Below are 14,131 nucleotides of genomic sequence, written 5' to 3' on the forward strand. Positions count from 1 at the left end.
TGAGACAGCCAAGGGCCAATACTAGTGAGAGGATAATGGGTAGCTGTGCTCTAGCAAGTGGAGGGGAGCCAAAAAGCTACTTCATTTTGCTTCCCGGGCTTCAACCTGTGCTTTACACCCGTGCAAGGCTCCAGATTCACATTCTCACCAACCTTTTATTTCATTCCAGGTCTCATGCTATACCTGCTGCCAGAGTAGCCCCATGCCCATAAGCAATACACAAAGCGTTGCAGCTTCCTACTGATCTATTCACTTCCTCTCCTTTTTTGCAAGGGGAACAGTTTATGCAGGGGTATTAGTCTGTTTTACATTAATTTCAAGAACTGGGACAAACGACTTGAACTTTGACATTTCTGAAAAAATAAAAGTTATTTTCATCTTTATTACTAATCAGAATAGATTTACTTTTCATTTAAAACAGAAAATTTTCTTCCAAAAATATCTGAAGTGGTTACTGAAATGTTTTCTTTACCAAAGCCCTGCAAAGCCTCAAGATTATTAACAACATTTTGAATATGAAGAGGTACAACGTTGCTCCATATCCACAAAAGAAGAAAAGGCGGTCAATTTTTCTCAGAATAAAGTAATTCATTTTGAAAACTAACACCTTCTATTACAAGTTCTTGCATTTAAAAACAAAAAAAGGTTTCAAATAACTCTAAATACTGATGGGGGCAAAGAAAAAGCAAACCCTACCCCCAGCTGGATGGCATTCCTCTCTTTGGGTGCAATGTAGTAACATTTGATTGATGCATCTGATCCATTCCAAAACTCCAGGCGTTGTTTTAATCATCAATGGGTAGAATCCTATTAATTTTCAAGGAAAAAAAAAAAACAAAGAAAAAATAGAAAAACAGAGTAGAATATGGAGGCAGGACACACGTTTGTCTAGCAGATCCAGCTGATTTAGCCAGACCCACAATAATCAACATATTAAAGATTGAGTTCACGACATAAACTCACATCTATCAGTATAAGCCCCTTCCTCCCCTCCACCCTCTTTCTGCCATCTCGGCTCAATCCAATCTCCCAACATAACCTGGAACATTAGTCCCATACCAGAGGAAATGAAATAGGAATAGGGAAAGGAGTGGGAACATATAAACCAGGCTAAATAGGGATAGCATGAAGAGCCCATTTGCATGCAACCAAGAGCCTGCACAGGCCCTTGCTATAGCAGAAAACAGGAGATCAAGCATGCATGAGGAGATGGCAGGAGAGCAGATGTGAGAAGGAGAAGGTTCAAGTGGTCCCTGAGCTCAGGGTGGTAAGAAATGGCAGCAGAGCACAGCAGCGAGCCCCAGCATGCACAAAAAGCTCAGCCTTCAGCAGCAGCACTGCACCAGGTGACCTGCTAGCTCCTGGTGTCTGCTGTGATAGGCATTTTCAGTATTGATGTGCATGGTACGAGAAATATAGTGTGAACCTTCCACATCAAATAAGGCTGCGCAGTCCATCCATACATTTATTTGGCTATCAGCCAAACTCAGATCCACCAATACCAACCACTTTTGCTTTGAAATAAGCCTTCACTTACAGTCTTGCACTGGACAGTTACTGCTCTTTCATTTCAGCACTGATGAGCACTGCAAGCCCTATGGACCCACCAACGCAAGAGGTGGCACAATTTCAAGAGGAATTTACCCGTTCCAGAAGCAGCCAGAAGGTGAGCATCATCAGTGTGACCCTTCAGCTGGCCAGCTGACACATCAGCCCATATCCCATTCAATCAGCCTAGAGCCAGGTATCTCCCCACTAGAAGAGGAAACCTGGCTGAATGGTCAGCAGGATATCAGGCAGCTGACCGGCTGCCTGTTTGGGAACATGAGCTGCACAAAGGACACATCAGTGTTGTTCTTTGGTTGTTCCTTACATCTGTTCTGTGTTCCCAAGTCTCAGGATGATTAGCAGCAGAGAAGTGCTGGGTGAGAAGAAGTAGAAAAGGCAAGAACAAGCTGATGTACTGCAAAGTGAAGCTAGCAGCAGTCTGAAGATGGGATCCTACAGCAGGAAAACTGGTTGCTACAGTGTAGAACAGAATCTGGGGAAAACAGGAGGGGTCTGTTCACAGAAAGAAGGCAAGCGAAGACATGCTACCACTGGGAATGGGAAAGGCCTGTAGCCCAGGGCTGATAAATCAGATATTGCTGCCAAAGTCTTACACCAGCCCCTGAAGCCTCTAGCACTGACCAGGGGTCTCAGCAACAAGCAGGATCTGCCACAAGTGTGCCCACCCAGGAGCCTCAGGTAGTCACTTAAAGTATCTCAGGTCCAGACCATTAAGGGCCCTGAAGATAAGGACACAGACCTTGAATTCAACATGACACAGTCACATGGAATTCACACAATGGGAAAGATATGCTCCCTGTGACAAGGACCACACAGCTGCAGCCCGTGCCTCCCTCAGGCTCCTCAGAGCAAGCGGTTGCACTCCCAGCCAGCCTGCCTTTGTAACCAACCCCCTGTCCCGCCAGGAGGGCCTGAACCCTGGACCATCAGCAGTGAAAGCACAAACCTCCACCTCACGCTCTAAATAATTAAACTCTGTGGGAGCAGCAACAGACTCATAAAACTCTTACACAGACCAAGCCAGTCATTAATGGGGGTCAAAGATGAGTGCTCTATTTTTTTTAAGTGTGCTTTGATGCGTGGGGAGAGTGGTGAGAGGAGATCTTCATTACCCTTCTCTGGTAGATGATGAATTTTTCCTTTCCTGGCTATCAACACCTCCTACTTCCACCCGAACCCCATACTGCTGACAATCATCCAGCCAGCCAGGGACAATTAGAAGGTGTGTTTGGATGACATCTGTGCTAGTCGGTCACCTGCAGGTAGGGAAGCAAGAGGCCTCACTGAGCAAAGCCAGGCTCTACCAGAGGCTCAGCCGGTGCTTATTACGAGGTTTGGGTTTCCCCAGGGCCAGTGTGATGCTTAAAGTCATGCAAACCACAGCCTCACACACCATCTCCCCTACAGCAAGGCATGGAGCAGAGCACAAGCCAGTAAAATCTGTCAGGATTATTAGCTTGGGCTCAGAGCCAGAGCTGGGAGCTGCCACAAGGGTAGGGAGGCTGCCTGCAGCCCTGCAGGTCAGCAGGAAGGAAGTGGAAGTCCCCTGACAGGCAAGGAGAAGGAGCAGTCAGGAAAGGCAAGATGCAGTTGAGAAAAGGTCGCAGAAACACTAGTCTGACCCACCCCTTCTAGCCTTAAAATACATATATACACACACACACGTGAGCTGCTTGCTACTGTGCTTTGTTCAGACATTTTAAGGAGAGGTCTGCTCTTCCCATTCTATTTGCATTCCCCCGATCCATAACAGCTTTGGAAATGTTTCTGTAGGCCTTCCATCAATTAAAGTCTTGGATGGAGAGAAGAGAAAGCAGGCTGTTTTGGGGAAGAGATCACCACGTCAACACAGAAAACTCCCCCAGCAGCAGGCAGGGATGTTGGATGCTCTATCGTCAGTTCCATTTGCAGCCTGCACCAGCCTAGCTTCTGCCAGCCTAGCTTCTGCTCTCTCTGCTGCCTTTGCTTTGTGTGGAGGAGAGGCCACAGGCTGGAAGTGGCTCCAGGATCTCTGCTATTGTGCCAAAAAAGTGACTGGTGTAGCAAGGCCAGCTTTTATTTATTGTTTATAAGTAGTAGTGATAGATGCCCCTTTTTTCAGGTCACTAGAAACCTTCTTCCAACGAACCCCAATACTTGCACGTTCAGAGGGAAGTTAGGAACTTCACACGGAACACCCAGCACTCACTCATCTTTCTCAGCATGGCAAAAGCAGCAGTTGTTACTTCCCTTATTCTTGGAAATAAGGGGAAAAATAGCTAGGACTCTTGAGCCTTGGCACCTCTTCCCTCCCACCCTTTGGCTACCAGAGCTACAGTTACTATTCAGGGCAGAAGTGCTTGACAGAGCACACATTCCAGGGGGCTGAGCCATCCCACGTGGCCAGGCTCAAAATGGCAGACAGCGATGAATAGGATAATTAGAAAGTACAACAGAAACCACAACATAAAAACAAGCAGCTTCTATTACGAGAAACAGTTCTATGGCATGGTTAGATCCATCACCCCATATGCTGGGTCGTGGTGGTGCCTCAGGAGCCTGCTGCTATTATCTGTTTGCAATCACATTTCAGCCCATCTTTCTGCTTAATGCATGAAAAGCAAAGCTAATCAGATTCGCTCTCTCTTTCTGCTTAATGTCTCCAGTTCCCAAGCATGCTTTGTACTGCTTCAACTGATGTTCAGCTAACACTAGCCAGGAGCACGCAGTGAAAAAAAAAAAAAAAAACACCAAAAAAACACCACAACTTGGAATTACCTATTAATTTTTAGTCCTTCTTTCCACCTATTATGTCTAAAATTCCTTCTACACTTGAGCTTTGCAAACAAAAGTCAGGAAATTCCCATTTCCCTCTCTACGCCACACCCGGCTCACATATGAGTTCCCTTCTTCAAGCTGCTCCTCCAGTGGTATCTGGGCAATTAATTACAGGACAGACCTATCAGGCTTCCCTCTCACTCTCTGGGATAGCTTTTTAAAATATTTCCTGGCTAGGAACCTCCAGATTAGGATGTCTTCTGTTGGCACTGCAATAGCCTCTCTTTGTTAATCTATCTGAAATGACCATCACATGCTCTCCTACTCCCTCTCCCCCCAGTACTATTTAATTACTGCAGTCCTACATGGGAACTCTCGTGCCCTCAGCATTTCCAGTCTAAGGACAAACAGGACCCCGAAATGGCTACTTTTTTCACTGCATTCCTTCGCGCTCCAAAGGACAGCTGGAGCATTGCTGGAGTCCACTTCAATACCTGGATCTTTGCTAGAGCAACCAACACAAAAGCAGAGAAGCTGCCCCCAGACTGGTCAGATTGCATGAAAATTCAGCAAAGAGATCCAGGAAAAGACTGGCTTACAGGAACAGCCCTCATCATGAGCCAGGTTATGCAGCAAAGGAGGAGAGTCACCCATTATAAGCACAGTTGAAGATTTGCCAGAAGAACAACACACACAAAAAAATCAGCAAGTATTTACAGGAGAAGAAAAAGAGATGTAGGTGGAAGACTGAAGTGCCAGGATACATATCTCTATCTAGGAGGACTGAAAAAAAGGGAGACTGCAGAGATGAAACCCCAGACAGCCCGTGCATCTGTACACATTCCCCAGCTAATACCCACTGCATCAATCAGAACAATGGCAGCTCCAGAGAAGACCCTGATTATCCAGCTCCTTCGCTAACATCTTCCCCAGAGGCTGCACGCATGTGCAAGGGGATGGAAGAAAAACACACTTCTCAATGAGATTACTTACACCATTTTCTATATTGCTCCATCTCTTATAAATGTATCTTAAAAAAAATACTGCAGCTGGCTTATAAATGTGTCAGATTAAAAAAAATATATATCCTTGAAAACAAAGACACTTTGTGCTCAGCATATCCAGTGGCATCATTATTTAATATCAATGCACTGATTCTTTCCTTTATTCACTCCATCCTTGGAACACAAACCCCCTGTAACAGCCACCCAGTGTATAATCTTACCATGCAAAGCAACACAACCCTACAATAATCCTTCTCTTGCCATAATGTCTTTGAATACCAACAAGAAGAATTTAGGTTTAAATGCTTAAAAAACCCAACCCAACCAACTGCAGTACAGCATGAAACAAATCTCTAACAACTCTCAAGTTGGAGCAAATTCCCTCGTCCCTCCCTGTGACTCTCCTTATTTGAAGATGGCTGCACAAACATTTCTAATTTGCGTACCATACCGATTGCAACCTGCCCCTCCTGACAGGTACAGCTGCTGGGTCAGTCCACACATGCACAGGCTCACTGCATCCTGCTGCCTCTGGCACTGCTCTTCACTGACATCATCTTCACCTTCATGCTGTATAAAATTCACCAGACAGGCATGATATCTGCCTCTTCAGCCATGAGGCAATTCCTGTAGGCCAGCAGACACCTCTGTCTAGTCTCCCAAATGCACACTCTGATGTGCACTGTGCCCCTGCTAAGCAGACTCTTGGGCATGTGTCTCCCTGGACACACATCTTCCCCACAGGCAGCAAGGGCTAATGCAGATACACCGACCCATCAAAATAAAAGGCTGAGGCAGAAATGCTATCCGTGCCAGTCAGCAGAAGCAAAGTTTGCCTTGGCCAATTCCCCTGGCGTCTGAGCTTCATCACATCCCTGGCTTCACTGCACCCCTGGAGCAAGATAGCGCCATTCTACAGTACCACAGCAGTGTCTCACAAGGCCTTCCCAATTTCTGCTAGTGCCTGAAAATTAGTTAGGCCATAGCACCTGGAGCGAATGCAAGTCACAGTTTGGAGATAAAAAGACTTCCTCCTGGTGCTGTGGTACCCAACTCCAGGCCTGGCTCAACACGGCATGCAGAAAATTCTCCAGACATTTCCCTTCCCTTGTCATTTATCCCAGACCACCTGATCCCATCAGCACCAGGGCCTCAGTCTAAACAGCCTCCATCACCGGGTTTGGGGAAGAACTTTCACAAACTCAGCAGGCAGTTTCCTTTTGCCTCCTCATAAGGAAGGATTATGGCTATTATTTTTTGAGCCCTTTAGTAATAATATATGAGCCTAATAATAATAATAATTCTTAGGCTCATAGCAACGGGCTCTCAGGAACTACAGTCTGTCTTTTATTGTAGAGGCAGTGAAACTCAACCTTTTCCCTTTTTTTCCCCTTTTGAAAATACTGTTTGGGAATGAAGTCAGCATCTGGAGGCACATGAGTATATCCTAGGGGAAAAGAGGAGGCGTGGAGGGAAAGGGAGGGATCTGAAAACGAAGGCTGAGGGCAAAGCTTCACATTACAACTGAACCAGGCTAATAGGTCACTGCTGCCAAAAAAAAAGGGGGGGGGCTATTTTCACCTTTCTTTCATTCTTTACTTTTCACTGCTGGCAAAACAAATATCGCCCCTCCTGCGTGGCAGCTCTGATACGAGCCTGAACCTGGTGAGCAGGTTCAGCTCTCTGTCCCAGGAGAGAATAATTCACTTTTTTTTATGGTTTTGGGCAAGTCAGCTTTCTGAAAGCTGAACAAGCTGGATCCATTTAGCACCAGAATAGGCACAAGGCAAGGAATATAGCCAGAGCCAGGAGTAAGGCTGCTCACCCCTCTTAGGATGAGCAAGTGGTTACACTGGTTCAGCCACAGCAAGAAATTCCCTCTTTACCCATGCGAAACTGCAGTTTCATCCAACAAAAATACTGGTCAGTACAAAACAAGGGGCCTAGTTGAAAAAACTGCAATAGAGGTGTTTGCTAAAAATCTTAAACCAGGTAGTTTTAACTACTATTAAGCTCTCCTTACCAAGGCATTTATGAACTGGACGATGAAGGTAGCCATGTAGATAAAGAACAATACTAAAACTGAGCAGACCCAAACCAGACAGAAATATGAGAGGTACTGCAGGATTTCCAATAATAATTCTCCCTATTTCTAAATTGGACTCTGTTACTATCAAACAAGATGGCTGCCTTCATCACTATGCTAAAAAATTGTCTGTTTTCATTACAAACTTAACAATTAGTTTCAGGGTGCATTTTTCTTTCCCCATTAGCTTCTATATCATCAGATGAACAAAAATAATGCAGTTTTTTTGATTAAAAAAAAAAGCCCATATTACTCCACTGTCTTTATTCCTCTCCACCTCCTCTGCTCAATTACTAGAAGCAATTTACAGACAATAAATGTAACTTCACAGCTGCCTGTATGAAGTATTCCCTCCATTTTATAGATGAGGTTACAGGCTATACAGAAATTAATATCAGCGAGGTCTACTTCAAAGCTGGATAAGCAAGAGGAACAGATGCACTCTTAAAGAATACAGATCATGCCTGTACCCTAGTAAAACCAGTAATAAAGAATTAAGAATGTTGCCAGTTGACTATAAATTCTTTGAATGTATCTGCTTAAATACAGTAACAAACAAAAGCTTGCTTTGAGGTTTTGCTTTGTTTTATTCTGTTTTTATTAGGAACAACATTATGAGATTTCAGATGTACCTCTCACAGACCAAACATGCTCAGCTTTACTAGTAAACACATGCTTAACTGCTAACTTCATGGACTCGGAGAAGGTCTCCCCAGTTGGTGCGCGATCACCAGGAATCTTCAGCCAGAAACTCTGTACATAATTTCAATCGATGAAGATAAGCAAGCCAGGAGAGAATCTAATATTTTCTGACGTAGCCTCATGGGCTTTGGCAGGGCTAGGAAGAGCAAGAACCTACGTCTGTTGTTAGAATTGCCAGCTGTGACTATGAAAAAGCACTAGGAGTAGCAACACTAAGGGGAAAAAAAAATCCAAAGGTGCAGTTTTGTGCAGGCACTCTTCTGATGATAACTGCTCCTTGAGGCTTAATAAAAATGCACAGCCAACTTGTCTTCTTCCACACATTAACAGAGCCCAGAAATAGCACTTGAGTCTAGTTATACAACTTCTCCTAGGAAGCAACCACCACCGGCACGCAGGTACTCCAAAGGCTGAGTCATCTGAACAGTCCCTTCAAGGGAAAGTAATCCTATTAAGAATTGGGGTGTTGGTATTGAAGGCAAAAAGGAGTGTTAATTTTGGCACTCCTTAATTACAGAGGTTCCACTCTGTCCATTTACTACCAAACCTAACACCTGCAGGTTAGTAAATTCACCACGCTCCTCCATCCACCCCCAAGGTCCTCTCCTGACCCTATCCTCTCTTTAGCCAGCAACTGCCTGTCATTGCTCATATGCTTCCTTATCCCTGACTAACACAAACTAGTATTTGTACAACCACAGAGCCTGGAAAACTGGCCTTCATTTCTAGTCTGCATATAAATGCCAGGCATGCTTAAACCAACAGGGCGTTGTGGGTTCTGTGCTGTGACCAGCTTAAAACCAAAAGCCGTATCATGCACGCATCAAAAAATAGGTAGGCTTCAAGATGGACCAAAAACACAACACCAAAGGATTTGGACTTGTAAAATCTCACACGGGGAGAGTTGATAAAACATAACCACTTTTCTAGCAGAACTGCCATTCTCTGCATTTTCACTGCAGCAAGTGCCGATGTTTGTGCCCACTGTGCCCTTTACTCAAGCCTGAAATGGTGTCACACTCAGCAGATGTAGCTGCTGCAGAAAGTGCCTGCCCAGCAGAGTCCATGCACAGAGCACACAACCCACGCTCCCCTTTCCAGTCAAGGTCTGGGGTGTTCATGCCGACCATCAAGCCTCAAAATCTCCCAACAGCTGCACAACATCAGCAGGAGGAGAGGAGACATAATGGGCTGAGGTTTTAACTGGCACCCCAATGTAATCAGCAATGCTACAGGAGTCCAGAACTCGACTCTTACCAGGATCCCAGTCCAGCAGCCCCCATCCGCTCCACTTGAGGACAGGCCACAGCACTCCTCCCTCTCCTAAACTCTTCCAAAGGGGATGGACTGGGAAAGAAACCAGTGGCTGCGAATTTTATTTTTGAGGTTGGTAGATCTGTTGTGGAGACTGATCCACTGATATTTTTCTAATATAAGGAACATATAAGATGCCTGGAATTTGATATCTGCTCTTTAATTAAATTGAAATAAGTAAATCACAGCCTGTTGCCATGGAGAATGAACAGACACAGCCTCTTGACTCCAGGGCAGGATCAAGCAGGAGAGGCAGACAAGGCTGTGAAATTAAAAACACCTATTTTAAAGCAAATGGTCTTGATAATTAGCAAAAAATGTGGCATAGGGAAATAATATAACCATATGGCAGGAAGTGGTTTTCAAGGTGAACTACAAAGCTGTTTTAAATAAATGAATAAACTGCTGGAGCTGCTGGGTCACCCACAGAACCATATATGCAGGATTAAATGTGATTTGAAAAATACACCAAAAAATAGCAATTAGCTCTTCTTTAACTTTCCTGCCTATAGCCTGTACCTGTGTCTGTTCCTATTTTTTAAGGACTTATTTCAAGTGATTACTGTTTGCACCTATTTGCAGTCACCAGAAAGCCATCAAACTCACATGTTTTCAAAAGCCTTGAGGTTCACCCTGAAGCGAGAACTAAGTTTATGGGATATAAAACCTTTTATCTCTTACTCAGTGTCATTACACAATCCTGGCCAGGTCATCAGACACTAATAATCTTTCCTGAATCTGTGCATCCTTATTATGGACTTCCATGACAAAGTGACTTTGGAGGGAATTTGCCCTCCAAACACCATGTGCCCCATCCTGCGCTACACCTTTGAAAAAGCACAGCTCAGAGAGCCAAAAGGTAACACTAGTCTGTCAGTGGGAGGCAGCACATCCAAGCCTGGCTGGTGGACAAGAGCCCTGCACGCTCCTTTCCCAGTTTACTCAGAGCACAGGGCATCAAAATATTCCACCCCTTATAAGATACTTCTGCTCTGCTCAGGTCAGAAAGGGCCACAGCAAGGAGATTCCCTCATTACCTCTTTGAGCCCAGCCAGGACAAATCTGAGCAAGACTGTCTAACAATTTCCATTGAGCACGTGGCCAAAGTGCATCAAATTCAAATAGCTTAAAATACTTGAAATGAATTGTACCTGATGATTCAGTTTCAAAAATGCACTGCACATTTTTTTGAAGGGAAGGGACAAATGAACTTTTGCTTTAAGCCTCCCATCCACTCTACAGAAAAAGCCAACCTTTTTTTCATATTTCATGAAGACACAAGTTGTCAGCCATAATTATTACTGTTCTACAGATGCTAATGACCAAAATGAAACAAACTATCAGCATCCCAGTCCAGACCCTGGTAACACAGCTGGTTACACTAAAAACCAGTCACATTCACAGCCCTCAGTAGCAGAACTTGATCTGGCTATTGACAAGTTGCCTTCTGTTTTCCACCATGACCAAGAAACATCTGCAAAAGGAGGGGAGTTGGGACAGGAATCTTGGGAAAAGAAGGAGTGAAAAATGCACAATAAAAATTGGAATTCTCTACTTTCACAGTTTTGCCCAGTTTTGGAACATTTGCTGCTTTAACTGAAGTCACACTACATAAGATTTTTCACCTTTATTAAAAATAAACTCCAGGTCCAAGTCTACATGAAGACAGGTATAAACTTGCAGATCTGGTTCACCCTGAAGGACACCAACAAGGACCCCAACGCCACTCCTTAAAAATGCTCGGGTGGAGGCAGCACACATGAGCTAACTCATAGTGTTTGAACAGTCAAGGCTCATAGCAGTATCTGTTCAACCTCTTTGCTCATGTACTCCCTTTCTTTCCAAACCCTGCAGTGAGAGGAGCTGTGAAACACCTCGGGACATATTAGCTGCACTGGAAGGTGCTACACACTCTTGGCTTCCACGCTCCCCACCACCTTCCCTGGCATGCCATCAGTTTCCTGCTGCTTGAACCACAGTCCTGCATCACCACCTGAACACAAATGGCTTTGCCAGAAACTGTTTCTGCCCTCACAGGCACCTGGCAACAGGTGGCTTGTTCCTCCTGACCTCCTAGCTCTACTTACATTTAATTCTGACTTAAAGAGAAGATATTTAACACAATTATCAAGGCTGGCCAAGCATCTCCCTCTGAAAGGGAATTGCGGTTTCTTCTCTGTCCTCACAAGCCAAGATAACCGCGCAGAGGGAGGCTCCTTCCCGAAGAACATTCCCAGTTGGACAGAACAAGGGTTAAGGGGCACCTCCAGAGTCAAGGGCTACCTCGTTAAAACTCAAGCCCAATGGCCACTTGGCATACGAAGGAAGATGCTGACCATGCCCAGGAGCAGAGTATTTTCATATCACAGCATAGAGAGTCACAAGCCAAAAATAAAATAAAAATAAAAAATAAAAAAACACCATCCCTCACACATAACACTGTTCCCTTCAGCAGCATCACACTGAACCATACACACCCAGAAGGGAGAGCACTTGCCGTGCCAAGCACCCTGCCCAGGCTGTCCACAGCCCCCCATTCCCATCACTGTTGGCGCCCCAGCTCCCTGCAAGCTCCTCCTGCACCCCCAGCCCACTTCCCCGTGACCCCCTTCTCCCACCCACAAACTTCTCCTGACCTACATGCCCCCAGCACTCTTTCAAGCGTCACACTCTCCACATCCACAGGCAGTAAAACCCGGGGAGAGGGCTTCCCAAACAAGCAGAGTCTTCAGACGCCAGCCTTGCTGGGGTATTTCTCAGCCGTCGGTGTGGCTGCCGGGCCTCCCAGTGGGAGTTTCCAGCCGTAAACCTCGGCGGCTCGAGGAGCGTGTGGCACACGTGCGCACCCCCGCCACTGTCAACAACTTCCAGCCACGGTCCCAGTGGGCAAGTCCCGGTGGGCGACGGGCTGCCTGCCTACCACCGCCAGCAGTAATCTGGCTTGGGAAAGGCAACTCGTAAGCAGGACGGCGCTTTAACAAAAATAAAGATCGCCTTAATATTATCCTTAACAGCCAGAAAGGTCACTACGTGGGGGTCCATAAGGGGGGGAGGGAAGGGGGATGGGTGAGGGGAGAGAAAGGAGAGGGGTGGCAATGCACACCCCCCCCCGGCTTTAACTGTTTGATCGCCGTAAAATATGAAGTAACACGAAGGAACTGGAGATTAACGAGCAGGACAGGAACCCACGCGCGGGGACTACCCAAAGCCCCCGCCCGCCCTTCACACGCGGGAAGGCGGCGGAGGGACGCGATGGGGGGCGGGTTCCCCTCCCCGGGGGGGTGGAAAAGAAATAACAGCAAAGGCCGCACACGCCGGGGTCACACACACCCTACCCCCGCTTACCTGTGCGGGCCGGCGGCCCTCAGGGTCCCATGGCAGCCCCGCCCCGCCCCGCCCCGTCCCGCCCCGTCCCGCGGCGGGCACAGGAGCTCGGGAGTCTTTGTTGCGTGGAGGGGACCGGGAACGGGAGCGAGTCCTGTCAGCTCATGTGACACGGCGGGCTCGGTCTCCGCTGTTCCTCCTCGCTGCTCTCCCCTGCCCTGTACCCTGCCCGCCCTCCGCCGGCGCTCGGCGCAGGCCCCGCAGCCGGGCGCGGGTCTCAGGCCCGACTGGCTGCTGGCGGAGCGGCGGCGGCGGCGGGGGAGGAGGAGCCGGCGGCGGGGCGGGCTCCGCGGCGGGGCCGGGCGCGGAGGAGGGAGAGGAGCGCTCGGGCAGCTCCCAGCGCTGCCTGCCTGGAGCGGGGGGTGGCGGGGTAGGGCGGGCGGTGCCCCGGGCCCTGCGCCCCGTCCTGTGCTATTCCGCCCCCCCCCCGCCAGACTCCCGCTCCGGGGGAGATAACACGGACCCCTGAGCACGGGATTTATTCCCTCCTGAGGCTGCTGGTGGTGCACTTGGGGCCCTGATGCACAGGCCTGGGCCTGCCGCAGCAGTCAGGAAAGTAAATAAAAACGTAATTATATGCTATCTAGTTGGAGCTCGCAATGAAAGAGAGGAAAACCCCTCGTTTTCTCTAGAAGAGATCTGAGAAATAGCAGTACGGAGTCAGATCAGCATCCTGCCTCCCAGAGTGCTGAACAGACAAACCCTAGTAGTCGGCTGCCCAAGATGACTCCCCCATGACCTGGTGATCTTGTGGTCACGCACTTCCCTGCTGGGGAAACAGCTAGGGTCTCCGTATTTAACAGCTCCCAAAGGATTTTGCTTAATAATACATTCAGTATTTTTTTTTTTGAACCACGTGAAGTTTTTGTGTCTGCTACATCATGCAGCATCCAGCTTTCTTCTTCAGACGGCATTTAGTCATCTCTTTTTATTTGCCAAACTCTAAGCAGGGGGCAGAGAGATCACCTTCCTGCAGCTTTTTTATACCCCAATATGCCATTTTTCTTCACAATCCAAGTCTGAAAAACGTACCACCACCAAGCTAGGCCTTGTATAGGACACAGGCAACATTCTATCAGAAATGCAGACGGCTCAGAAAACCTCAGACTCCTTCATGAAATAGAACCACAAATTCAATGAGCAGCTTCCCTGCTGCTCTTACTCAGTCCCAAGATTGCTCCTACACTGGCATCAGTGTAGACACCATAACTGACATTAAAAAATGGCATCCTGCAAGCCAGCACACACACAAGAACCTACAGAGCACCCAACTTCCTCTATAAAGCAGATGCAATAAGACCAGCAGCCATCCACA

At 47.0% G+C, this 14,131-nt stretch overlaps 1 protein-coding gene across 5 annotated transcripts in view; it reads right to left on the minus strand.

The window, feature by feature from the left end:
* Positions 1-13,004, minus strand: part of TCF20 (transcription factor 20) — a 130,942-nt gene extending 117,938 nt beyond the window's left edge. For 3 of the 5 annotated variants that reach the window (XR_003531086.1, XM_027664408.1, XM_027664365.1), the window contains exons 1-2: positions 12,778-13,004; positions 697-807 (exon numbers count right to left, since the gene is read on the minus strand). The gene's annotated coding sequence lies outside the window, so the exon portion shown is untranslated. The remainder of the gene's footprint in view (positions 1-696; positions 808-12,777) is intronic. The other 2 variants (XM_027664415.1, XM_027664382.1) reach the window with 2 other exon arrangements.
* Between the last annotated feature and the right edge of the window lie 1,127 nt (positions 13,005-14,131).

Source organism: Corapipo altera, unplaced genomic scaffold, assembly GCF_003945725.1.
Source record: "Corapipo altera isolate COAL_440 unplaced genomic scaffold, ASM394572v1 1, whole genome shotgun sequence".
NCBI lineage: Eukaryota > Metazoa > Chordata > Aves > Passeriformes > Pipridae > Corapipo > Corapipo altera.